The sequence below is a fragment of the Schistocerca cancellata genome, chromosome 4 (assembly GCF_023864275.1).
Source record: "Schistocerca cancellata isolate TAMUIC-IGC-003103 chromosome 4, iqSchCanc2.1, whole genome shotgun sequence".
In the NCBI taxonomy this organism is placed as follows: Eukaryota; Metazoa; Arthropoda; class Insecta; order Orthoptera; family Acrididae; genus Schistocerca; species Schistocerca cancellata.
The window spans coordinates 559392-586594 of record NC_064629.1 but is presented as its reverse complement, the minus strand read 5'-3'; positions in this window follow the sequence as shown (position 1 = coordinate 586594).

The window sequence follows — 27203 nt, the reverse complement described above, 5'->3', positions numbered from 1 at the left end:
AAAATGTTTGAGTCACAGCAGGACTGCCATAAGGTGCCCGAGGCAGCAATAGACCCATGGAGACAAGTCTGCTGGAGGACGATGTATTGAATCGGGACGCAATTTGAGTGATCCATCGTCATTAGGTGGCCCTGAACGTTACAATTCACTATCAGTTTTTCGTCCCATTCGATAATCTAGACTCACAGCAGAACGGCCATAAAGTGCCCGAGGCAGCAATAGACCCATCGAGTCATGTCGGCTGGAGGACGATGTATTGAATCGGGCCGCAATTTGAGAGATCCATCGTCATTAGGTGGCCCTGAACGTTACAATTCACTATCAGTTTTTCCTCCGATTCGAAAATCTTTGACTCACAGCAGAACGGCCATAAGGTGCCCGAGGCAGCAATAGACCCATGAAGTCAAGTCTGCTGGAGGACGATGTATTGAATCGGGACGCAATTTTAGTGTTCCATCGTCATTAGGAGGCCCTGAACGTTACAATTCACTATCAGTTTTTCGTCCGATTCGAAAATCTTTGACTCACAGCAGAACGGACATAAGGTGCCCGAGGCAGCAATAGACCCATGGAGACAAGTCGGCTGGAGGACGATGTATTTAATCGGGACGCAATTTGAGTGATCCATCGTCATTAGGTGGCCCTGAAAGTTACAATTCACTATCAGTTTTTCGTCCGATTCGAAAATCTTTGACTCACAGCAGAACGGCCATAAGGTGTCCGAGGCAGCAATAGACCCATGGAGACAAGTTTGCTGGAGGACGATGTATTGAATCGGGACGCGATTTGAGTGTTCCATCGTCATTAGGAGGCCCTGAATGTTACAATTAACTATCAGTTTTTCGTCCGATTCGAAAATCTTCGACTCACAGCAGAACGGCCATAAGGTGCCCGAGGCAGCAATAGACCCATGGAGACAAGTCTGCTGGAGGACGATGTATTGAATCGGGACGCAATTTGAGTGTTCCATCGTCATTAGGAGGCCCTGAACGTTACAATTCACTATCAGTTTTTCGTCCGATTCGAAAATGTTTGAGTCACAGCAGGACTGCCATAAGGTGCCCGAGGCAGCAATAGACCCATGGAGACAAGTCTGCTGGAGGACGATGTATTGAATCGGGACGCGATTTGAGTGTTCCATCGTCATTAAGAGGCCCTGAATGTTACAATTAACTATCACTTTTTCGTCCCATTCGATAATCTAGACTCACGGGAGAACGACCATAAGGTGCCCGAGGCAGCAATAGACCCATGGAGACAAGTCTGCTGGAGGACGATGTATTGAATCGGAACGCAATTTGAGTGATCCATCGTTATTAGGTGGCCCTGAACGTTACAATTCACTATCAGTTTTTCGTCCGATTCGAAAACCTTTGACTCACAGCAGAACGGCCATAAGGTGCCCGAGGCAGCAATAGAACACTGGAGACAAGTCTGCTGGAGGACGATGTATTGAATCCGGACGCAATTTGAGTGATCCATCGTCATTAGGTGGCCCTGAACGTTACAATTCACTATCAGTTTTTCGTCCGATTCGAAAATCTTTGACTCACAGCAGAACAGCCATAAGCTGCCCGAGGCAGCAATAGACCCATGGAGACAAGTCGGCTGGAGGACGATGTAATGAATGGGGACGCAATTTGAGTGTTCCATCGTCATTAGGTGGCCCTGAGCGTTACAATTCACTATCAGTTTTTCGTCCGATTCGAAAATCATTGACTCACAGCAGAACGGCCATAAGGTGCCCGAGGCAGCAATAGACCCATGGAGTGAGGTCGGCTGGAGGACGATGTACTGAATCGGGGCGCAATTCTAGTGTTCCATCGTCATTAGGAGGCCCTGAACGTTACAATTCACTACCAGTTTTTCGTGCGATTCGAAAATCTTTGACTCACAGCAGAACGGCCATAAGGTGCCCGAGGCAGCAATAGACCCATGGAGACAAGTCTGCTGGAGGACGATGTATTTAATCAGGACGCAATTTGAGTGATCCATCGTCATTAGGTGGCCCTGAAAGTTACAATTCACTATCAGTTTTTCGTCCGATTCGAAAATCTTTGACTCACAGCAGAACGGCCATAAGGTGTCCGAGGCAGCAATAGAACCATGGAGACAAGTCTTCTGGAGGACGATGTATTGAATCGGGATGCGATTTGAGTGTTCCATCGTCATTAGGAGGCCCTGAATGTTACAATTAAGTATCACTTTTTCGTGCCATTCGATAATCTAGACTCACGGGAGAACGACCATAAGGTGCCCGAGGCAGCAATAGACCCATGGAGACATCTCTGCTGAGAGGACGATGTATTGAATCGGGACGCAATTTGAGTAATCCATCGTTATTAGGTGGCCCTGAACGTTACAATTCACTATCAGTTTTTCGTCCGATTCGAAAACCTTTGACTCACAGCAGAACGGCCATAAGCTGCCCGAGGCAGCAATAGACCCATGGAGACAAGTCGGCTGGAGGACGATGTAATGAATGGGGACGCAATTTGAGTGATCCATCGTCATTAGGTGGCCCTGAACGTTACAATTCACTATCAGTTTTTCGTCCGATTAGAAAATCTTTGACTCACAGCAGAACGGCCATAAGGTGCCCGAGGCAGCAATAGACCCATGGAGACAAGTCTGCTGGAGGACGATGTATTGAATCGGGACGCAATTTGAGTGATCCATCGTCATTAGGTGGCCCTGAACGTTACAATTCACTATCAGTTTTTCGTCCCAATGGATAATCAAGTCTCACAGCAGAACGGCCATAAGGTGCCCCAGGCAGCAATAGACCCATGGAGTCAAGTCGGCTGGAGCACGATGTACTGAATCGGGACGCAATATGTGTGGTCCATCGTCATTAGGTGGCCCTGAATGTTACAATTCACTATCAGTTTTTCGTACGATTCGAAAGTCTTTGACTCACAGCAGAACGGCCATTACGTGCCCGAGGCAGCAATCGTCCCATGGAGACAAGTATGCTGGAGGACGATGTATTGAATCGGGACGCAATTTGAGTGATCCATCGTCATTAGGTGGCCCTGAAAGTTACAATTCACTATCAGTTTTTCGTCCGATTCGAAAATCTTTGACTCACAGCAGAAGTGCCATAAGGTGTCCGAGGCAGCAATAGACCCATGGAGACAAGTCGGCTGGAGGACGATGTAATGAATGGGGACGCAATTTGAGTGATCCATCGTCATTAGGTGGCCCTGAACGTTACAATTCACTATCAGTTTTTCGTCCGATTCGAAAATCTTTGACTCACAGCAGAACGGCCATAAGGTGCCGAGGCAGCAATAGACCCATGGAGACAAGTCTGCTGGAGTACGATGTAATGGATCGGGACGCAATTTGAGTGTTCCATCGTCATTAGGAGGCCCTGAGCGTTACAATTCACTATCAGTTTTTCGTCCGATTCGAAAATCTTTGACTCACAGCAGAACGGCCATAAGGTGCCCGAGACAGCAATAGACCCATGGAATCAAGGCGGCTGGAGGACGATGTACTGAATCGGGACGCAATTTGTGTGGTCCATCGTCATTAGGTGGCCCTGAATGTTACAATTCACTATCAGTTTTTCGTCCGATTCGAAAATCTTTGACTCACAGCAGAACGGCCATAAGGTGCCCGAGGCAGCAATAGACCCATGGAGACAAGTCTGCTGGAGGACGATGTATTGAATCGGGACGCAATTTGAGTGATCCATCGTCATTAGGTGGCCCTGAACGTTACAATTCACTATCAGTTTTTCGTCCCATTCGATAATCTAGACTCACAGCAGAACGGCCATAATGTGCCCGAGGCAGCAATAGACCCATGGAGTCAAGTCGGCTGGAGGACGATGTACTGAATCGGGACGCAATTTGTGTGGTCCATCGTCATTAGGTGGCCCTGAATGTTACAATTCACTATCAGTTTTTCGTCCGATTCGAAAACCTTTGACTCACAGCAGAACGGCCATAAGGTGCCCGAGGCAGCAATAGAACACTGGAGACAAGTCTGCTGGAGGACGATGTATTGAATCCGGACGCAATTTGAGTGATCCATCGTCATTAGGTGGCCCTGAACGTTACAATTCACTATCAGTTTTTCGTCCGATTCGAAAATCTTTGACTCACAGCAGAACAGCCATAAGCTGCCCGAGGCAGCAATAGACCCATGGAGACAAGTCGGCTGGAGGACGATGTATTGAATCGGGACGCGATTTGAGTGTTCCATCGTCATTAGGAGGCCCTGAATGTTACATATAACTATCAGTTTTTCGTCCCATTCGATAATCTAGACTCACGGGAAAACGACCATAAGGTGCCCGAGGCAGCAATAGACACATAGAGTCAGGTCGGCTGGAGGACGATGTACTGAATCGGGACGCAATTTCTGTGGTCCATCGTCATTAGGTGGCCCTGAATGTTACAATTCACTATCAGTTTTTCGTCCGATTCGAAAATCTTTGTCTCACAGCAGAACGGCCATAAGGTGCCCGAGGCAGCGATAGACCCATGGAGACAAGTCTGCTGGATTACGATCTATTGAATCGGGACGCAATTTGAGTGTTCCATCGTCATTAGGAGGCCCTGAACGTTTCAATTCACTATCAGTTTTTCGTCCGATTCGAAAATGTTTGAGTCACAGCAGGACTGCCATAAGGTGCCCGAGGCAGCAATAGACCCATGGAGACAAGTCTGCTGGAGGACGATGTATTGAATCGGGACGCAATTTGAGTGATCCATCGTCATTAGGTGGCCCTGAACGTTACAATTCACTATCAGTTTTTCGTCCCATTCGATAATCTAGACTCACAGCAGAACGGCCATAAAGTGCCCGAGGCAGCAATAGACCCATCGAGTCATGTCGGCTGGAGGACGATGTATTGAATCGGGCCGCAATTTGAGAGATCCATCGTCATTAGGTGGCCCTGAACGTTACAATTCACTATCAGTTCTTCCTCCGATTCGAAAATCTTTGACTCACAGCAGAACGGCCATAAGGTGCCCGAGGCAGCAATAGACCCATGAAGTCAAGTCTGCTGGAGGACGATGTATTGAATCGGGACGCAATTTTAGTGTTCCATCGTCATTAGGAGGCCCTGAACGTTACAATTCACTATCAGTTTTTCGTCCGATTCGAAAATCTTTGACTCACAGCAGAACGGACATAAGGTGCCCGAGGCAGCAATAGACCCATGGAGACAAGTCGGCTGGAGGACGATGTATTTAATCGGGACGCAATTTGAGTGATCCATCGTCATTAGGTGGCCCTGAAAGTTACAATTCACTATCAGTTTTTCGTCCGATTCGAAAATCTTTGACTCACAGCAGAACGGCCATAAGGTGTCCGAGGCAGCAATAGACCCATGGAGACAAGTTTGCTGGAGGACGATGTATTGAATCGGGACGCGATTTGAGTGTTCCATCGTCATTAGGAGGCCCTGAATGTTACAATTAACTATCAGTTTTTCGTCCGATTCGAAAATCTTCGACTCACAGCAGAACGGCCATAAGGTGCCCGAGGCAGCAATAGACCCATGGAGACAAGTCTGCTGGAGGACGATGTATTGAATCGGGACGCAATTTGAGTGTTCCATCGTCATTAGGAGGCCCTGAACGTTACAATTCACTATCAGTTTTTCGTCCGATTCGAAAATGTTTGAGTCACAGCAGGACTGCCATAAGGTGCCCGAGGCAGCAATAGACCCATGGAGACAAGTCTGCTGGAGGACGATGTATTGAATCGGGACGCGATTTGTGTGTTCCATCGTCATTAAGAGGCCCTGAATGTTACAATTAACTATCACTTTTTCGTCCCATTCGATAATCTAGACTCACGGGAGAACGACCATAAGGTGCCCGAGGCAGCAATAGACCCATGGAGACAAGTCTGCTGGAGGACGATGTATTGAATCGGGACGCAATTTGAGTGTTCCATCGTCATTAGGAGGCCCTGAACGTTACAATTCACTATCAGTTTTTCGTCCGATTCGAAAATCTTTTACTCACAGCAGAACGGCCATAAGGCGCCCGAGGCAGCAATAGAACAATGGAGACAAGTCTGCTGGAGGACGATGAATTGGATCCGGACGCAATTTGAGTGATCCATCGTCATTAGGTGGCCCTGAACGTTACAATTCACTATCTGTTTTTCGTCCGATTCGAAAATCTTTGACTCACAGCAGAACGTCCATAAGGTGCCCGAGGCAGCAATAGACCCATGGAGGCAAATCGGCTGGAGGACGATGTAATGAATGGGGACGCAATTTGAGAGATCCATCGTCATTAGGTGGCCCTGCACGTTACAATTCACTATCAGTTTTTCGTCCGATTCGAAAATCTTTGACTCACAGCAGAACGGCCATAAGCTGCCCGAGGCAGCAATAGACCCATGGAGACAAGTCGGCTGGAGGACGATGTAATGAATGGGGACGCAATTTGAGTGATCCATCGTCATTAGGTGGCCCTGAACGTTACAATTCACTATCAGTTTTTCGTCCGATTCGAAAATCTTTGACTCACAGCAGAACGGCCATAAGGTGCCCGAGGCAGCAATAGACCCATGGAGACAAGTCTGCTGGAGGACGATGTATTGAATCGGGACGCAATTTGAGTGACCCATCGTCATTAGGTGGCCCTGAACGTTACAATTCACTATCAGTTTTTCGTCCCAATCGATAATCAAGTCTCACAGCAGAACGGCCATAAGTTGCCCCAGGCAGCAATAGACCCATGGAGTCAAGTCGGCTGGAGGACGATGTACTGAATCGGGACGCAATTTGTGTGGTCCATCGTCATTAGGTGGCCCTGAATGTTACAATTCACAATCAGTTTTTTGTCCGATTCGAAAATCTTTGACTCACAGCAGAACGGCCATAAGGTGCCCGAGGCAGCAATAGACCCATGGAGACAAGTCTGCTGGAGGACGATGTATTGAATTGGGACGCAATTTGAGTGATCCATCGTCATTAGGTGGCCCTGAACGTTACAATTCACTATCAGTTTTTCGTCCCATTCGATAATCTAGACTCACAGCAGAACGGCCATAAGGTGCCCGAAGCAGCAATAGACCCATGGAGTCAAGTCGGCTGGAGGACGATGTACTGAATCGGGACGCAATATGTGTGGTCCATCGTCATTAGGTGGCCCTGAATGTTACATTTCACTATCAGTTTTTCGTACGATTCGAAAATCTTTGACTCACAGCAGAACGGCCATTACGTGCCCGAGGCAGCAATCGTCCCATGGAGACAAGTATGCTGGAGGACGATGTATTGAATCGGGACGCAATTTGAGTGATCCATCGTCATTAGGTGGCCCTGAAAGTTACAATTCACTATCAGTTTTTCGTCCGATTCGAAAATCTTTGACTCACAGCAGAAGTGCCATAAGGTGTCCGAGGCAGCAATAGACCCATGGAGACAAGTCGGCTGGAGGACGATGTAATGAATGGGGACGCAATTTGAGTGATCCATCGTCATTAGGTGGCCCTGAACGTTACAATTCACTATCAGTTTTTCGTCCGATTCGAAAATCTTTGACTCACAGCAGAACGGCCATAAGGTGCCGAGGCAGCAATAGACCCATGGAGACAAGTCTGCTGGAGTACGATGTAATGAATCGGGACGCAATTTGAGTGTTCCATCGTCATTAGGAGGCCCTGAGCGTTACAATTCACTATCAGTTTTTCGTCCGATTCGAAAATCTTTGACTCACAGCAGAACGGCCATAAGGTGCCCGAGACAGCAATAGACCCATGGAATCAAGGCGGCTGGAGGACGATGTACTGAATCGGGACGCAATTTGTGTGGTCCATCGTCATTAGGTGGCCCTGAATGTTACAATTCACTATCAGTTTTTCGTCCGATTCGAAAATCTTTGACTCACAGCAGAACGGCCATAAGGTGCCCGAGGCAGCAATAGACCCATGGAGACAAGTCTGCTGGAGGACGATGTATTGAATCGGGACGCAATTTGAGTGATCCATCGTCATTAGGTGGCCCTGAACGTTACAATTCACTATCAGTTTTTCGTCCCATTCGATAATCTAGACTCACAGCAGAACGGCCATAATGTGCCCGAGGCAGCAATAGACCGATGGAGTCAAGTCGGCTGGAGGACGATGTACTGAATCGGGACGCAATTTGTGTGGTCCATCGTCATTAGGTGGCCCTGAATGTTACAATTCACTATCAGTTTTTCGTCCGATTCGAAAACCTTTGACTCACAGCAGAACGGCCATAAGGTGCCCGAGGCAGCAATAGAACACTGGAGACAAGTCTGCTGGAGGACGATGTATTGAATCCGGACGCAATTTGAGTGATCCATCGTCATTAGGTGGCCCTGAACGTTACAATTCACTATCAGTTTTTCGTCCGATTCGAAAATCTTTGACTCACAGCAGAACAGCCATAAGCTGCCCGAGGCAGCAATAGACCCATGGAGACAAGTCGGCTGGAGGACGATGTATTGAATCGGGACGCGATTTGAGTGTTCCATCGTCATTAGGAGGCCCTGAATGTTACATATAACTATCAGTTTTTCGTTCCATTCGATAATCTAGACTCACGGGAGAACGACCATAAGGTGCCCGAGGCAGCAATAGACACATGGAGTCAGGTCGGCTGGAGGACGATGTACTGAATCGGGACGCAATTTCTGTGGTCCATCGTCATTAGGTGGCCCTGAATGTTACAATTCACTATCAGTTTTTCGTCCGATTCGAAAATCTTTGTCTCACAGCAGAACGGCCATAAGGTGCCCGAGGCAGCGATAGACCCATGGAGACAAGTCTGCTGGATTACGATCTATTGAATCGGGACGCAATTTGAGTGTTCCATCGTCATTAGGAGGCCCTGAACGTTTCAATTCACTATCAGTTTTTCGTCCGATTCGAAAATGTTTGAGTCACAGCAGGACTGCCATAAGGTGCCCGAGGCAGCAATAGACCCATGGAGACAAGTCTGCTGGAGGACGATGTATTGAATCGGGACGCAATTTGAGTGATCCATCGTCATTAGGTGGCCCTGAACGTTACAATTCACTATCAGTTTTTCGTCCCATTCGATAATCTAGACTCACAGCAGAACGGCCATAAAGTGCCCGAGGCAGCAATAGACCCATCGAGTCATGTCGGCTGGAGGACGATGTATTGAATCTGGCCGCAATTTGAGAGATCCATCGTCATTAGGTGGCCCTGAACGTTACAATTCACTATCAGTTTTTCCTCCGATTCGAAAATCTTTGACTCACAGCAGAACGGCCATAAGGTGCCCGAGGCAGCAATAGACCCATGAAGTCAAGTCTGCTGGAGGACGATGTATTGAATCGGGACGCAATTTTAGTGTTCCATCGTCATTAGGAGGCCCTGAACGTTGCAATTCACTATCAGTTTTTCGTCCGATTCGAAAATCTTTGACTCACAGCAGAACGGACATAAGGTGCCCGAGGCAGCAATAGACCCATGGAGACAAGTCGGCTGGAGGACGATGTATTTAATCGGGACGCAATTTGAGTGATCCATCGTCATTAGGTGGCCCTGAAAGTTACAATTCACTATCAGTTTTTCGTCCGATTCGAAAATCTTTGACTCACAGCAGAACGGCCATAAGGTGTCCGAGGCAGCAATAGACCCATGGAGACAAGTTTGCTGGAGGACGATGTATTGAATCGGGACGCGATTTGAGTGTTCCATCGTCATTAGGAGGCCCTGAATGTTACAATTAACTATCAGTTTTTCGTCCGATTCGAAAATCTTCGACTCACAGCAGAACGGCCATAAGGTGCCCGAGGCAGCAATAGACCCATGGAGACAAGTCTGCTGGAGGACGATGTATTGAATCGGGACGCAATTTGAGTGTTCCATCGTCATTAGGAGGCCCTGAACGTTACAATTCACTATCAGTTTTTCGTCCGATTCGAAAATGTTTGAGTCACAGCAGGACTGCCATAAGGTGCCCGAGGCAGCAATAGACCCATGGAGACAAGTCTGCTGGAGGACGATGTATTGAATCGGGACGCGATTTGAGTGTTCCATCGTCATTAAGAGGCCCTGAATGTTACAATTAACTACCACTTTTTCGTCCCATTCGATAATCTAGACTCACGGGAGAACGACCATAAGGTGCCCGAGGCAGCAATAGACCCATGGAGACAAGTCTGCTGGAGGACGATGTATTGAATCGGGACGCAATTTGAGTGATCCATCGTTATTAGGTGGCCCTGAACGTTACAATTCACTATCAGTTTTTCGTCCGATTCGAAAACCTTTGACTCACAGCAGAACGGCCATAAGGTGCCCGAGGCAGCAATAGAACACTGGAGACAAGTCTGCTGGAGGACGATGTATTGAATCCGGACGCAATTTGAGTGATCCATCGTCATTAGGTGGCCCTGAACGTTACAATTCACTATCAGTTTTTCGTCCGATTCGAAAATCTTTGACTCACAGCAGAACAGCCATAAGCTGCCCGAGGCAGCAATAGACCCATGGAGACAAGTCGGCTGGAGGACGATGTAATGAATGGGGACGCAATTTGAGTGATCCATCGTCATTAGGTGGCCCTGAGCGTTACAATTCACTATCAGTTTTTCGTCCGATTCGAAAATCATTGACTCACAGCAGAACGGCCATAAGGTGCCCGAGGCAGCAATAGACCCATGGAGACAAGTCTGCTGGAGGACGATGTATTGAATCGGGACGCAATTTGAGTGTTCCATCGTCATTAGGAGGCCCTGAGCGTTACAATTCACTATCAGTTTTTCGTCCGATTCGAAAATCTTTGACTCACAGCAGAACGGCCATAAGGTGCCCGAGACAGTAATAGACCCATGGAGACGAGTCTGCTGGAGGACGATGTATTGAATCGGGACGCAATTTGAGTGATCCATCGTCATTATGTGGCCCTGAACGTTACAATTCACTATCAGTTTTTCGTCCCATTCGATAATCTAGACTCACACCAGAACGGCCATAAGGTGCCCGAGGCAGCAATAGACCCATGGAATCAAGTCGGCTGGAGGACGATGTACTGAATCGGGACGCAATTTGTGTGGTCCATCGTCATTAGGTGGCCCTGAATGTTACAATTCACTATCAGTTTTTCGTCCCATTCGATAATCTAGACTCACACCAGAACGGCCATAAGGTGCCCGAGGCAGCAATAGACCCATGGAATCAAGTCGGCTGGAGGACGATGTACTGAATCGGGACGCAATTTGTGTGGTCCATCGTCATTAGGTGGCCCTGAACGTTACAATTCACTATCAGTTTTTCGTCCCATTCGATAATCTAGACTCACAGCAGAACGGCCATAAGGTGCCCGAGGCAGCAATAGACCCATGGAGTGAGGTCGGCTGGAGGACGATGTACTGAATCGGGACGCAATTCTAGTGTTCCATCGTCATTAGGAGGCCCTGAACGTTACAATTCACTACCAGTTTTTCGTCCGATTCGAAAATCTTTGACTCACAGCAGAACGGCCATAAGGTGCCCGAGGCAGCAATAGACCCATGGAGACAAGTCTGCTGGAGGACGATGTATTTAATCGGGACGCAATTTGAGTGATCCATCGTCATTAGGTGGCCCTGAAAGTTACAATTCACTATCAGTTTTTCGTCCGATTCGAAAATCTTTGACTCACAGCAGAACGGCCATAAGGTGTCCGAGGCAGCAATAGAACCATGGAGACAAGTCTGCTGGAGGACGATGTATTGAATCGGGATGCGATTTGAGTGTTCCATCGTCATTAGGAGGCCCTGAATGTTACAATTAACTATCACTTTTTCGTGCCATTCGATAATCTAGACTCACGGGAGAACGACCATAAGGTGCCCGAGGCAGCAATAGACCCATGGAGACATCTCTGCTGAGAGGACGATGTATTGAATCGGGACGCAATTTGAGTAATCCATCGTTATTAGGTGGCCCTGAACGTTACAATTCACTATCAGTTTTTCGTCCGATTCGAAAACCTTTGACTCACAGCAGAACGGCCATAAGGTGCCCGAGGCAGCAATAGAACAATGGAGACAAGTCTGCTGGAGGACGATGTATTGAATCCGGACGCAATTTGAGTGATCCATCGTCATTAGGTGGCCCTGAACGTTACAATTCGCTATCAGTTTTTCGTCCGATTCGAAAATCTTTGACTCACAGCAGAACAGCCATAAGCTGCCCGAGGCAGCAATAGACCCATGGAGACAAGTCGGCTGGAGGACGATGTAATGAATGGGGACGCAATTTGAGTGATCCATCGTCATTAGGTGGCCCTGAACGTTACAATTCACTATCAGTTTTTCGTCCGATTCGAAAATCTTTGACTCACAGCAGAACGGCCATAAGGTGCCCGAGGCAGCAATAGACCCAAGGAGACAAGTCTGCTGGAGGACGATGTATTGAATCGGGACGCAATTTGAGTGTTCCATCGTCATTAGGAGGCCCTGAGCGATTCAAGTCACTATCAGTTTTTCGTCCGATTCGAAAATCTTTGACTCACAGCAGAACGGCCATAAGGTGCCCGAGGCAGCAATAGACCCATGGAGACAAGTCTGCTGGAGGACGATGTATTGAATCGGGACGCAATTTGAGTGATCCATCGTCATTAGGTGGCCCTGAACGTTACAATTCACTATCAGTTTTTCGTCCCAATCGATAATCAAGTCTCACAGCAGAACGGCCATAAGGTGCCCCAGGCAGCAATAGACCCATGGAGTCAAGTCGGCTGGAGGACGATGTACTGAATCGGGACGCAATTTGTGTGGTCCATCGTCATTAGGTGGCCCTGAATGTTACAATTCACTATCAGTTTTTTGTCCGATTCGAAAATCTTTGACTCACAGCAGAACGGCCATAAGGTGCCCGAGGCAGCAATAGACCCATGGAGACAAGTCTGCTGGAGGACGATGTATTGAATTGGGACGCAATTTGAGTGATCCATCGTCATTAGGTGGCCCTGAACGTTACAATTCACTATCAGTTTTTCGTCCCATTCGATAATCTAGACTCACAGCAGAACGGCCATAAGGTGCCCGAAGCAGCAATAGACCCATGGAGTCAAGTCGGCTGGAGGATGATGTACTGAATCGGGACGCAATATGTGTGGTCCATCGTCATTAGGTGGCCCTGAATGTTACAATTCACTATCAGTTTTTCGTACGATTCGAAAATCTTTGACTCACAGCAGAACGGCCATTACGTGCCCGAGGCAGCAATCGTCCCATGGAGACAAGTATGCTGGAGGACGATGTATTGAATCGGGACGCAATTTGAGTGATCCATCGTCATTAGGTGGCCCTGAAAGTTACAATTCACTATCAGTTTTTCGTCCGATTCGAAAATCTTTGACTCACAGCAGAACGGCCATAAGGTGCCCGAGACAGCAATAGACCCATGGAATCAAGGCGGCTGGAGGACGATGTACTGAATCGGGACGCAATTTGTGTGGTCCATCGTCATTAGGTGGCCCTGAACGTTACAATTCACTATCAGTTTTTCGTCCCATTCGATAATCTAGACTCACAGCAGAACGGCCATAATGTGCCCGAGGCAGCAATAGACCCATGGAGTCAAGTCGGCTGGAGGACGATGTACTGAATCGGGACGCAATTTGTGTGGTCCATCGTCATTAGGTGGCCCTGAATGTTACAATTCACTATCAGTTTTTCGTCCGATTCGAAAATCTTTGACTCACAGCAGAACGGCCATAAGGTGCCCGAGGCAACAATAGACCCATGGAGACAAGTCTGCTGGAGGACGATGTATTGAATCGGGACGCAATTTGAGTGATCCATCGTCATTAGGTGGCCCTGAATGTTACAATTCACTATCAGTTTTTCGTCCGATTGGAAAATCTTTGACTCACAGCAGAACGGCCATAAGGTGCCCGAGGCAGCAATAGACCCATGAAGACAAGTCTGCTGGAGGACGATGTATTGAATCGGGACGCAATTTGAGTGATCCATCGTCATTAGGTGGCCCTGAACGTTACAATTCACTATCAGTTTTTCGTCCCATTCGATAATCTAGACTCACAGCAGAACGGCCATAAAGTGCCCGAGACAGCAATAGACCCATGGAATCAAGTCGGCTGGAGGACGATGTATTGAATCGGGACGCAATTTGTGTGGTCCATCGTCATTAGGTGGCCCTGAATGTTACAATTCACTATCAGTTTTTCGTCCGATTCGAAAATCTTTGTCTCACAGCAGAACGGCCATAAGGTGCCCGAGGCAGCGATAGACCCATGGAGACAAGTCTGCTGGATTACGATCTATTGAATCGGGACGCAATTTGAGTGTTCCATCGTCATTAGGAGGCCCTGAACGTTTCAATTCACTATCAGTTTTTCGTCCGATTCGAAAATGTTTGAGTCACAGCAGGACTGCCATAAGGTGCCCGAGGCAGCAATAGACCCATGGAGACAAGTCTGCTGGAGGACGATGTATTGAATCGGGACGCAATTTGAGTGATCCATCGTCATTAGGTGGCCCTGAACGTTACAATTCACTATCAGTTTTTCGTCCCATTCGATAATCTAGACTCACAGCAGAACGGCCATAAAGTGCCCGAGGCAGCAATAGACCCATCGAGTCATGTCGGCTGGAGGACGATGTATTGAATCGGGCCGCAATTTGAGAGATCCATCGTCATTAGGTGGCCCTGAACGTTACAATTCACTATCAGTTTTTCCTCCGATTCGAAAATCTTTGACTCACAGCAGAACGGCCATAAGGTGCCCGAGGCAGCAATAGACCCATGAAGTCAAGTCTGCTGGAGGACGATGTATTGAATCGGGACGCAATTTTAGTGTTCCATCGTCATTAGGAGGCCCTGAACGTTACAATTCACTATCAGTTTTTCGTCCGATTCGAAAATCTTTGACTCACAGCAGAACGGACATAAGATGCCCGAGGCAGCAATAGACCCATGGAGACAAGTCGGCTGGAGGACGATGTATTTAATCGGGACGCAATTTGAGTGATCCATCGTCATTAGGTGGCCCTGAAAGTTACAATTCACTATCAGTTTTTCGTCCGATTCGAAAATCTTTGACTCACAGCAGAACGGCCATAAGGTGTCCGAGGCAGCAATAGACCCATGGAGACAAGTTTGCTGGAGGACGATGTATTGAATCGGGACGCGATTTGAGTGTTCCATCGTCATTAGGAGGCCCTGAATGTTACAATTAACTATCAGTTTTTCGTCCGATTCGAAAATCTTCAACTCACAGCAGAACGGCCATAAGGTGCCCGAGGCAGCAATAGACCCATGGAGACAAGTCTGCTGGAGGACGATGTATTGAATCGGGACGCAATTTGAGTGTTCCATCGTCATTAGGAGGCCCTGAACGTTACAATTCACTATCAGTTTTTCGTCCGATTCGAAAATGTTTGAGTCACAGCAGGACTGCCATAAGGTGCCCGAGGCAGCAATAGACCCATGGAGACAAGTCTGCTGGAGGACGATGTATTGAATCGGGACGCGATTTGAGTGTTCCATCGTCATTAAGAGGCCCTGAATGTTACAATTAACTATCACTTTTTCGTCCCATTCGATAATCTAGACTCACGGGAGAACGACCATAAGGTGCCCGAGGCAGCAATAGACCCATGGAGACAAGTCTGCTGGAGGACGATGTCTTGAATCGGGACGCAATTTGAGTGATCCATCGTTATTAGGTGGCCCTGAACGTTACAATTCACTATCAGTTTTTCGTCCGATTCGAAAACCTTTGACTCACAGCAGAACGGCCATAAGGTGCCCGAGGCAGCAATAGAACACTGGAGACAAGTCGGCTGGAGGACGATGTAATGAATGGGGACGCAATTTGAGTGATCCATCGTCATTAGGTGGCCCTGAGCGTTACAATTCACTATCAGTTTTTCGTCCGATTCGAAAATCATTGACTCACAGCAGAACGGCCATAAGGTGTCCGAGGCAGCAATAGAACCATGGAGACAAGTCTGCTGGAGGACGATGTATTGAATCGGGATGCGATTTGAGTGTTCCATCGTCATTAGGAGGCCCTGAATGTTACAATTAACTATCACTTTTTCGTGCCATTCGATAATCTAGACTCACGGGAGAACGACCATAAGGTGCCCGAGGCAGCAATAGACCCATGGAGACATCTCTGCTGAGAGGACGATGTATTGAATCGGGACGCAATTTGAGTAATCCATCGTTATTAGGTGGCCCTGAACGTTACAATTCACTATCAGTTTTTCGTCCGATTCGAAAACCTTTGACTCACAGCAGAACGGCCATAAGGTGCCCGAGGCAGCAATAGAACAATGGAGACAAGTCTGCTGGAGGACGATGTATTGAATCCGGACGCAATTTGAGTGATCCATCGTCATTAGGTGGCCCTGAACGTTACAATTCGCTATCAGTTTTTCGTCCGATTCGAAAATCTTTGACTCACAGCAGAACAGCCATAAGCTGCCCGAGGCAGCAATAGACCCATGGAGACAAGTCGGCTGGAGGACGATGTAATGAATGGGGACGCAATTTGAGTGATCCATCGTCATTAGGTGGCCCTGAACGTTACAATTCACTATCAGTTTTTCGTCCGATTCGAAAATCTTTGACTCACAGCAGAACGGCCATAAGGTGCCCGAGGCAGCAATAGACCCAAGGAGACAAGTCTGCTGGAGGACGATGTATTGAATCGGGACGCAATTTGAGTGTTCCATCGTCATTAGGAGGCCCTGAGCGATTCAAGTCACTATCAGTTTTTCGTCCGATTCGAAAATCTTTGACTCACAGCAGAACGGCCATAAGGTGCCCGAGGCAGCAATAGACCCATGGAGACAAGTCTGCTGGAGGACGATGTATTGAATTGGGACGCAATTTGAGTGATCCATCGTCATTAGGTGGCCCTGAACGTTACAATTCACTATCAGTTTTTCGTCCCATTCGATAATCTAGACTCACAGCAGAACGGCCATAAGGTGCCCGAAGCAGCAATAGACCCATGGAGTCAAGTCGGCTGGAGGATGATGTACTGAATCGGGACGCAATATGTGTGGTCCATCGTCATTAGGTGGCCCTGAATGTTACAATTCACTATCAGTTTTTCGTACGATTCGAAAATCTTTGACTCACAGCAGAACGGCCATTACGTGCCCGAGGCAGCAATCGTCCCATGGAGACAAGTATGCTGGAGGACGATGTATTGAATCGGGACGCAATTTGAGTGATCCATCGTCATTAGGTGGCCCTGAAAGTTACAATTCACTATCAGTTTTTCGTCCGATTCGAAAATCTTTGACTCACAGCAGAAGTGCCATAAGGTGTCCGAGGCAGCAATAGACCCATGGAGACAAGTCGGCTGGAGGACGATGTAATGAATGGGGACGCAATTTGAGTGATCCATCGTCATTAGGTGGCCCTGAACGTTACAATTCACTATCAGTTTTTCGTCCGATTCGAAAATCTTTGACTCACAGCAGAACGGCCATAAGGTGCCGAGGCAGCAATAGACCCATGGAGACAAGTCTGCTGGAGTACGATGTAATGAATCGGGACGCTATTTGAGTGTTCCATCGTCATTAGGAGGCCCTGAGCGTTACAATTCACTATCAGTTTTTCGTCCGATTCGAAAATCTTTGACTCACAGCAGAACGGCCATAAGGTGCCCGAGACAGCAATAGACCCATGGAATCAAGGCGGCTGGAGGACGATGTACTGAATCGGGACGCAATTTGTGTGGTCCATCGTCATTAGGTGGCCCTGAATGTTACAATTCACTATCAGTTTTTCGTCCGATTCGAAAATCTTTGACTCACAGCAGAACGGCCATAAGGTGCCCGAGGCAGCAATAGACCCATGGAGACAAGTCTGCTGGAGGACGATGTATTGAATCGGGACGCCATTTGAGTGATCCATCGTCATTAGGTGGCCCTGAACGTTACAATTCACTATCAGTTTTTCGTCCCATTCGATAATCTAGACTCACAGCAGAACGGCCATAATGTGCCCGAGGCAGCAATAGACCCATGGAGTCAAGTCGGCTGGAGGACGATGTACTGAATCGGGACGCAATTTGTGTGGTCCATCGTCATTAGGTGGCCCTGAATGTTACAATTCACTATCAGTTTTTCGTCCGATTCGAAAATCTTTGACTCACAGCAGAACGGCCATAAGGTGCCCGAGGCAACAATAGACCCATGGAGACAAGTCTGCTGGAGGACGATGTATTGAATCGGGACGCAATTTGAGTTATCCATCGTCATTAGGTGGCCCTGAATGTTACAATTCACTATCAGTTTTTCGTCCGATTGGAAAATCTTTGACTCACAGCAGAACGGCCATAAGGTGCCCGAGGCAGCAATAGACCCATGAAGACAAGTCTGCTGGAGGACGATGTATTGAATCGGGACGCAATTTGAGTGATCCATCGTCATTAGGTGGCCCTGAACGTTACAATTCACTAACAGTTTTTCGTCCCATTCGATAATCTAGACTCACAGCAGAACGGCCATAAAGTGCCCGAGACAGCAATAGACCCATGAAGACAAGTCTGCTGGAGGACGATGTATTGAATCGGGACGCAATTTGAGTGATCCATCGTTATTAGGTGGCCCTGAACGTTACAATTCACTATCAGTTTTTCGTCCGATTCGAATTTCTTTGACTCACAGCAGAACAGCCATAGGGTGCCCGAGGCAGCAATAGACCCATGGAGACAAGTCTGCTGGAGGACGATGTATTGAATCGGGACGCAATTTGAGTGATCCATCGTCATTAGGTGGCCCTGAATGTTACAATTCACTATCAGTTTTTCGTCCGATTCGAAAATCTTTGACTCACAGCAGAACGGCCATAAGGTGCCCGAGGCAGCAATAGACCCATGGAGACAAGTCGGCTGGAGGACAATGTATTGAATCGGGACGCAATTTGAGTGATCCATCGTCATTAGGTGGCCCTGAATGTTACAATTATCTATCAGTTTTTCGTCCGATTCGAAAATCTTTGACTCACAGCAGAACGGCCATAAGGTGCCCGAGGCAGCAATAGACCCATGAAGACAAGTCTGCTGGAGGACGATGTATTGAATCGGGACGCAATTTGAGTGATCCATCGTTATTAGGTGGCCCTGAACGTTACAATTCACTATCAGTTTTTCGTCCGATTCGAATTTCTTTGACTCACAGCAGAACAGCCATAGGGTGCCCGTGGCAGCAATAGAACCATGGAGACAAGTCGGCTGGAGGACGATGTATTGAATCGGGACGCAATTTGAGTGATCCATCGTCATTAGGAGGCCCTGAACGTTACAATTCACTATCAGTTTTTCGTCCGATTCGAAAATCTTTGACTCACAGCAGAACGGCCATAAGGTGCCCGATGCAGCAATAGACCCATGGAGACAAGTCGGCTGGTGGACGATGTATTGAATCGGGACGCAATTTGAGTGATCCATCGTCATTAGGTGGCCCTGAAAGTTACAATTCACTATCAGTTTTTCGTCCGATTCAAAAATCTTTGACTCACAGCAGAACGGCCATAAGGTGCCCGAGGCAGCAATAGACCCATGGAGACAAGTCGGCTGGAGGACGATGTATTGAATCGGGACGCAATTTGAGTGATCCATCGTCATTAGGTGGCCCTGAACGTTACAATTCACTATCAGTTTTTCGTCCGATTCGAAAATCTTTGACTCACAGCAGAACGGCCATAAGGTGCCGAGGCAGCAATAGACCCATGGAGTCAAGTCGGCTGGAGGACGATGTACTGAATCGGGACGCAATTTGTGTGGTCCATCGTCATTAGGTGGCCCTGAATGTTACAATTCACTATCAGTTTTTCGTCCGATTCGAAAATCTTTGACTCACAGCAGAACGGCCATAAGGTGCCCGAGGCAGCAATAGACCCATGGAGTCAAGTCGGCTGGAGGACGATGTACTGAATCGGGACGCAATTTGTGTGGTCCATCGTCATTAGGTGGCCCTGAATGTTACAATTCACTATCAGTTTTTCGTCCGATTCGAAAATCTTTGACTCACAGCAGAACGGCCATAAGGTGCCCGAGGCAGCAATAGACCAATGGAGACAAGTCGGCTGGAGGACGATGTATTGAATCGGGACGCAATTTGAGTGATCCATCGTCATTAGGTGGCCCTGAACGTTGCAAATCACTATCAGTTTTTCGTACGATTCGAAAATCTTTGAGTCACAGCAGAACGGCCATAAGTTGCCCGAGGCAGCAATAGACCCATGGAGACAAGTCTGCTGGAGGACGATGTATTGAATCGGGACGCAATTTGAGTGATCCATCGTCATTAGGTGGCCCTGAACGTTACAATTCACTATCAGTTTTTCGTCCCAATCGATAATCTAGACTCACAGCAGAACGGCCATAAGGTGCCCGAAGCAGCAATAGACCCATGGAGTCAAGTCGGCTGGAGGACGATGTACTGAATCGGGACGCAATATGTGTGGTCCATCGTCATTAGGTGGTCCTGAATGTTACAATTCACTATCAGTTTTTCGTACGATTCGAAAATCTTTGACTCACAGCAGAACGGCCATTACGTGCCCGAGGCAGCAATCGTCCCATGGAGACAAGTATGTTGGAGGACGATGTATTGAATCGGGACGCAATTTGAGTGATCCATCGTCATTAGGTGGCCCTGAAAGTTACAATTCACTATCAGTTTTTCGTCCGATTCGAAAATCTTTGACTCACAGCAGAAGTGCCATAAGGTGTCCGAGGCAGCAATAGACCCATGGAGACAAGTCTGCTGGAGGACGATGTATTGAATCGGGACGCGATTTGAGTGTTCCATCGTCATTAGGAGGCCCTGACCGTTACAATTAACTATCACTTTTTCGTCCCATTCGATAATCTAGACTCACGGGAGAACGACCATAAGTTGCCCGAGGCAGCAATAGACCCATGGAGACAAGTCTGCTGGAGGACGATGTATTGAATGGGGACGCAATTTGAGTGATCCATCGTTATTAGGTGGCCCTGAACGTTACAATTCACTATCAGTTTTTCGTCCGAATCGAAAAACTTTGACTCACAGCAGAACGGCCATAAGGTGCCCGAGGCAGCAATAGAACAATGGAGACAAGTCTGCTGGAGGACGATGTATTGAATCCGGACGCAATTTGAGTGATCCATCGTCATTAGGTGGCCCTGAACGTTACAATTCACTATCAGTTTTTCGTCCGATTCGAAAATCTTTGACTCACAGCAGAACGGCCATAAGGTGCCGAGGCAGCAATAGACCCATGGAGACAAGTCTGCTGGAGTACGGTGTAATGAATCGGGACGCAATTTGAGTGTTCCATCGTCATTAGGAGGCCCTGAGCGTTACAATTCACTATCAGTTTTTCGTCCGATTCGAAAATCTTTGACTCACAGCAGAACGGCCATAAGGTGCCCGAGACAGCAATAGACCCATGGAATCAAGGCGGCTGGAGGACGATGTACTGAATCGGGACGCAATTTGTGTGGTCCATCGTCATTAGGTGGCCCTGAATGTTACAATTCACTATCAGTTTTTCGTCCCATTCGATAATCTAGACTCACAGCAGAACGGCCATAAAGTGCCCGAGACAGCAATAGACCCATGGAATCAAGTCGGCTGGAGGACGATGTATTGAATCAGGACGCAATTTGTGTGGTCCATCGTCATTAGGTGGCCCTGAACGTTGCAAATCACTATCAGTTTTTCGTACGATTCGAAAATCTTTGAGTCACAGCAGAACGGCCATAAGTTGCCTGAGGCAGCAATAGACCCATGGAGACAAGTCTGCTGGAGGACGATGTATTGAATCGGGACGCAATTTGAGTGATCCATCGTCATTAGGTGGCCCTGAATGTTACAATTCACTATCAGTTTTTCGTCCGATTCGAAAATCTTTGACTCACAGCAGAACGGCCATAAGGTGCCCGAGGCAGCAATAGACCCATGGAGACAAGTCGGCTGGAGGACGATGTATTGAATCGGGACGCAATTTGAGTGATCCATCGTCATTAGGTGGCCCTGAATGTTACATTTAACTATCAGTTTTTCGTCCGATTCGAAAATCTTTGACTCACAGCAGAACGGCCATAAGGTGCCCGAGGCAGCAATAGACCCATGAGGACAAGTCTGCTGGAGGACGATGTATTGAATCGGGACGCAATTTGAGTGATCCATCGTTATTAGATGGCCCTGAACGTTACAATTCACTATCAGTTTTTCGTCCGATTCGAATTTCTTTGACTCACAGCAGAACAGCCATAGGGTGCCCGAGGCAGCAATAGAACCATGGAGACAAGTCGGCTGGAGGACGATGTATTGAATCGGGACGCAATTTGAGTGTTCCATCGTCATTAGGAGGCCCTGAACGTTACAATTCACTATCAGTTTTTCGTCCGATTCGAAAATCTTTGACTCACAGCAGAACGGCCATAAGGTGCCCGATGCAGCAATAGACCCATGGAGACAAGTCGGCTGGTGGACGATGTATTGAATCGGGACGCAATTTGAGTGATCCATCGTCATTAGGTGGCCCTGAAAGTTACAATTCACTATCAGTTTTTCGTCCGATTCGAAAATCTTTGACTCACAGCAGAACGGCCATAAGGTGCCCGAGGCAGCAATAGACCCATGGAGACAAGTCTGCTGGAGGACGATGTATTGAATCGGGACGCAATTTGAGTGATCCATCGTCATTAGGTGGCCCTGAACGTTACAATTCACTATCAGTTTTTCGTCCCATTCAATAATCTAGACTCACAGCAGAACGGCCATAATGTGCCCGAGGCAGCAATAGATGCATGGAGTCAAGTCGGCTGGAGGACGATGTACTGAATCGGGACGCAATTTGTGTGGTCCATCGTCATTAGGTGGCCCTGAATGTTACAATTCACTATCAGTTTTTCGTCCGATTCGAAAATCTTTGACTCACAGCAGAACGGCCATAAGGTGCCCGAGGCAGCAATAGACCCATGGAGACAAGTCGGCTGGAGGACGATGTATTGAATCGTGACGCAATTTGAGTGATCCATCGTCATTAGGTGGCCCTGAAAGTTACAATTCACTATCAGTTTTACGTCCGATTCGAAAATCTTTGACTCACAGCAGAACGGCCATAAGGTGCCCGAGGCAGCAATAGACCCATGGAGACAAATCTGCTGGAGGACGAATATTTAATCGGGACGCAATTTGAGTGATCCATCGTCATTAGGTGGCCCTGAACGATACAATTCACTATCAGTTTTTCGTCCCATTCGAAAATATTTGACTCACAGCAGAACGGCCATAAGGTGCCCGAGGCAGCAATAGACCCATGGAGACAAGTCTGCTGGAGGACGATGTATTGAATCGGGACGCAATTTGAGTGATCCATCGTCATTAGGTGGCACTGAATGTTACAATTAACTATCAGTTTTTCGTCCGATTCGAAAATCTTTGACTCACAGCAGAACGGCCATAAGGTGCCCGAGGCAGCAATAGAGCCATGAAGACAAGTCTGCTGGAGGACGATGTATTGAATCGGGACGCAATTTGAGTGATCCATCGTCATTAGGTGGCCCTGAACGTTACAATTCACTATCAGTTTTTCGTCCCATTCGATAATCTAGACTCACAGCAGAACGGCCATAAGGTGCCCGAGGCAGCAATAGACCCATGGATTCAAGTCGGCTGGAGGACGATGTATTGAATCGGGACGCAATTTGTGTGGTCCATCGTCATTAGGTGGCCCTGAATGTTACAATTCACTATCAGTTTTTCGTCCGATTCGAAAATCTTTGACTCACAGCAGAACGGCCATATGGTGCCCGAGGCCGTCATAGACCCATGGAGACAAGTCTGCTGGAGGACAATGTATTGAATCGTTACGCAATTTGAGTGATCCATCGTCATTAGGTGGCCTTGAACGTTACAATTCACTATCAGTTTTTCGTCCGATTCGAAAATCTTTGACTCACAGCAGAACGGCCATTACGTGCCCGAGGCAGCAATCGTCCCATGGAGACAAGTATGTTGGAGGACGATGTATTGAATCGGGACGCAATTTGAGTGATCCATCGTCATTAGGTGGCCCTGAAAGTTACAATTCACTATCAGTTTTTCGTCCGATTCGAAAATCTTTGACTCACAGCAGAAGTGCCATAAGGTGTCCGAGGCAGCAATAGACCCATGGAGACAAGTCTGCTGGAGGACGATGTATTGAATCGGGACGCGATTTGAGTGTTCCATCGTCATTAGGAGGCCCTGACCGTTACAATTAACTATCACTTTTTCGTCCCATTCGATAATCTAGACTCACGGGAGAACGACCATAAGTTGCCCGAGGCAGCAATAGACCCATGGAGACAAGTCTGCTGGAGGACGATGTATTGAATGGGGACGCAATTTGAGTGATCCATCGTTATTAGGTGGCCCTGAACGTTACAATTCACTATCAGTTTTTCGTCCGAATCGAAAAACTTTGACTCACAGCAGAACGGCCATAAGGTGCCCGAGGCAGCAATAGAACAATGGAGACAAGTCTGCTGGAGGACGATGTATTGAATCCGGACGCAATTTGAGTGATCCATCGTCATTAGGTGGCCCTGAACGTTACAATTCACTATCAGTTTTTCGTCCGATTCGAAAATCTTTGACTCACAGCGGAACAGCCATAAGGTGCCCGAGGCAGCAATAGACCCATGGAGACAAGTCGGCTGGAGGACGATGTAATGAATGGGGACGCAATTTGAGTGATCCATCGACATTAGGTTGCCCTGAACGTTACAATTCACTATCAGTTTTTCGTCCGATTCGAAAATCTTTGACTCACAGCAGAACGGCCATAAGGTGCCGAGGCAGCAATAGACCCATGGAGACAAGTCTGCTGGAGTACGGTGTAATGAATCGGGACGCAATTTGAGTGTTCCATCGTCATTAGGAGGCCCTGAGCGTTACAATTCACTATCAGTTTTTCGTCCGATTCGAAAATCTTTGACTCACAGCAGAACGGCCATAAGGTGCCCGAGACAGCAATAGACCCATGGAATCAAGGCGGCTGGAGGACGATGTACTGAATCGGGACGCAATTTGTGTGGTCCATCGTCATTAGGTGGCCCTGAATGTTACAATTCACTATCAGTTTTTCGTCCCATTCGATAATCTAGACTCACAGCAGAACGGCCATAAAGTGCCCGAGACAGCAATAGACCCATGGAATCAAGTCGGCTGGAGGACGATGTATTGAATCAGGACGCAATTTGTGTGGTCCATCGTCATTAGGTGGCCCTGAACGTTGCAAATCACTATCAGTTTTTCGTACGATTCGAAAATCTTTGAGTCACAGCAGAACGGCCATAAGTTGCCTGAGGCAGCAATAGACCCATGGAGACAAGTCTGCTGGAGGACGATGTATTGAATCGGGACGCAATTTGAGTGATCCATCGTCATTAGGTGGCCCTGAATGTTACAATTCACTATCAGTTTTTCGTCCGATTCGAAAATCTTTGACTCACAGCAGAACGGCCATAAGGTGCCCGAGGCAGCAATAGACCCATGGAGACAAGTCGGCTGGAGGACGATGTATTGAATCGGGACGCAATTTGAGTGATCCATCGTCATTAGGTGGCCCTGAATGTTACATTTAACTATCAGTTTTTCGTCCGATTCGAAAATCTTTGACTCACAGCAGAACGGCCATAAGGTGCCCGAGGCAGCAATAGACCCATGAAGACAAGTCTGCTGGAGGACGATGTATTGAATCGGGACGCAATTTGAGTGATCCATCGTTATTAGATGGCCCTGAACGTTACAATTCACTATCAGCTTTTCGTCCGATTCGAATTTCTTTGACTCACAGCAGAACAGCCATAGGGTGCCCGAGGCAGCAATAGAACCATGGAGACAAGTCGGCTGGAGGACGATGTATTGAATCGGGACGCAATTTGAGTGTTCCATCGTCATTAGGAGGCCCTGAACGTTACAATTCACTATCAGTTTTTCGTCCGATTCGAAAATCTTTGACTCACAGCAGAACGGCCATAAGGTGCCCGAGACAGCAATAGACCCATGGAATCAAGGCGGCTGGAGGACGATGTACTGAATCGGGACGCAATTTGTGTGGTCCATCGTCATTAGGTGGCCCTGAATGTTACAATTCACTATCAGTTTTTCGTCCCATTCGATAATCTAGACTCACAGCAGAACGGCCATAAAGTGCCCGAGACAGCAATAGACCCATGGAATCAAGTCGGCTGGAGGACGATGTATTGAATCAGGACGCAATTTGTGTGGTCCATCGTCATTAGGTGGCCCTGAACGTTGCAAATCACTATCAGTTTTTCGTACGATTCGAAAATCTTTGAGTCACAGCAGAACGGCCATAAGTTGCCTGAGGCAGCAATAGACCCATGGAGACAAGTCTGCTGGAGGACGATGTATTGAATCGGGACGCAATTTGAGTGATCCATCGTCATTAGGTGGCCCTGAATGTTACAATTCACTATCAGTTTTTCGTCCGATTCGAAAATCTTTGACTCACAGCAGAACGGCCATAAGGTGCCCGAGGCAGCAATAGACCCATGGAGACAAGTCGGCTGGAGGACGATGTATTGAATCGGGACGCAATTTGAGTGATCCATCGTCATTAGGTGGCCCTGAATGTTACATTTAACTATCAGTTTTTCGTCCGATTCGAAAATCTTTGACTCACAGCAGAACGGCCATAAGGTGCCCGAGGCAGCAATAGACCCATGAGGACAAGTCTGCTGGAGGACGATGTATTGAATCGGGACGCAATTTGAGTGATCCATCGTTATTAGATGGCCCTGAACGTTACAATTCACTATCAGTTTTTCGTCCGATTCGAATTTCTTTGACTCACAGCAGAACAGCCATAGGGTGCCCGAGGCAGCAATAGAACCATGGAGACAAGTCGGCTGGAGGACGATGTATTGAATCGGGACGCAATTTGAGTGTTCCATCGTCATTAGGAGGCCCTGAACGTTACAATTCACTATCAGTTTTTCGTCCGATTCGAAAATCTTTGACTCACAGCAGAACGGCCATAAGGTGCCCGATGCAGCAATAGACCCATGGAGACAAGTCGGCTGGTGGACGATGTATTGAATCGGGACGCAATTTGAGTGATCCATCGTCATTAGGTGGCCCTGAAAGTTACAATTCACTATCAGTTTTTCGTCCGATTCGAAAATCTTTGACTCACAGCAGAACGGCCATAAGGTGCCCGAGGCAGCAATAGAC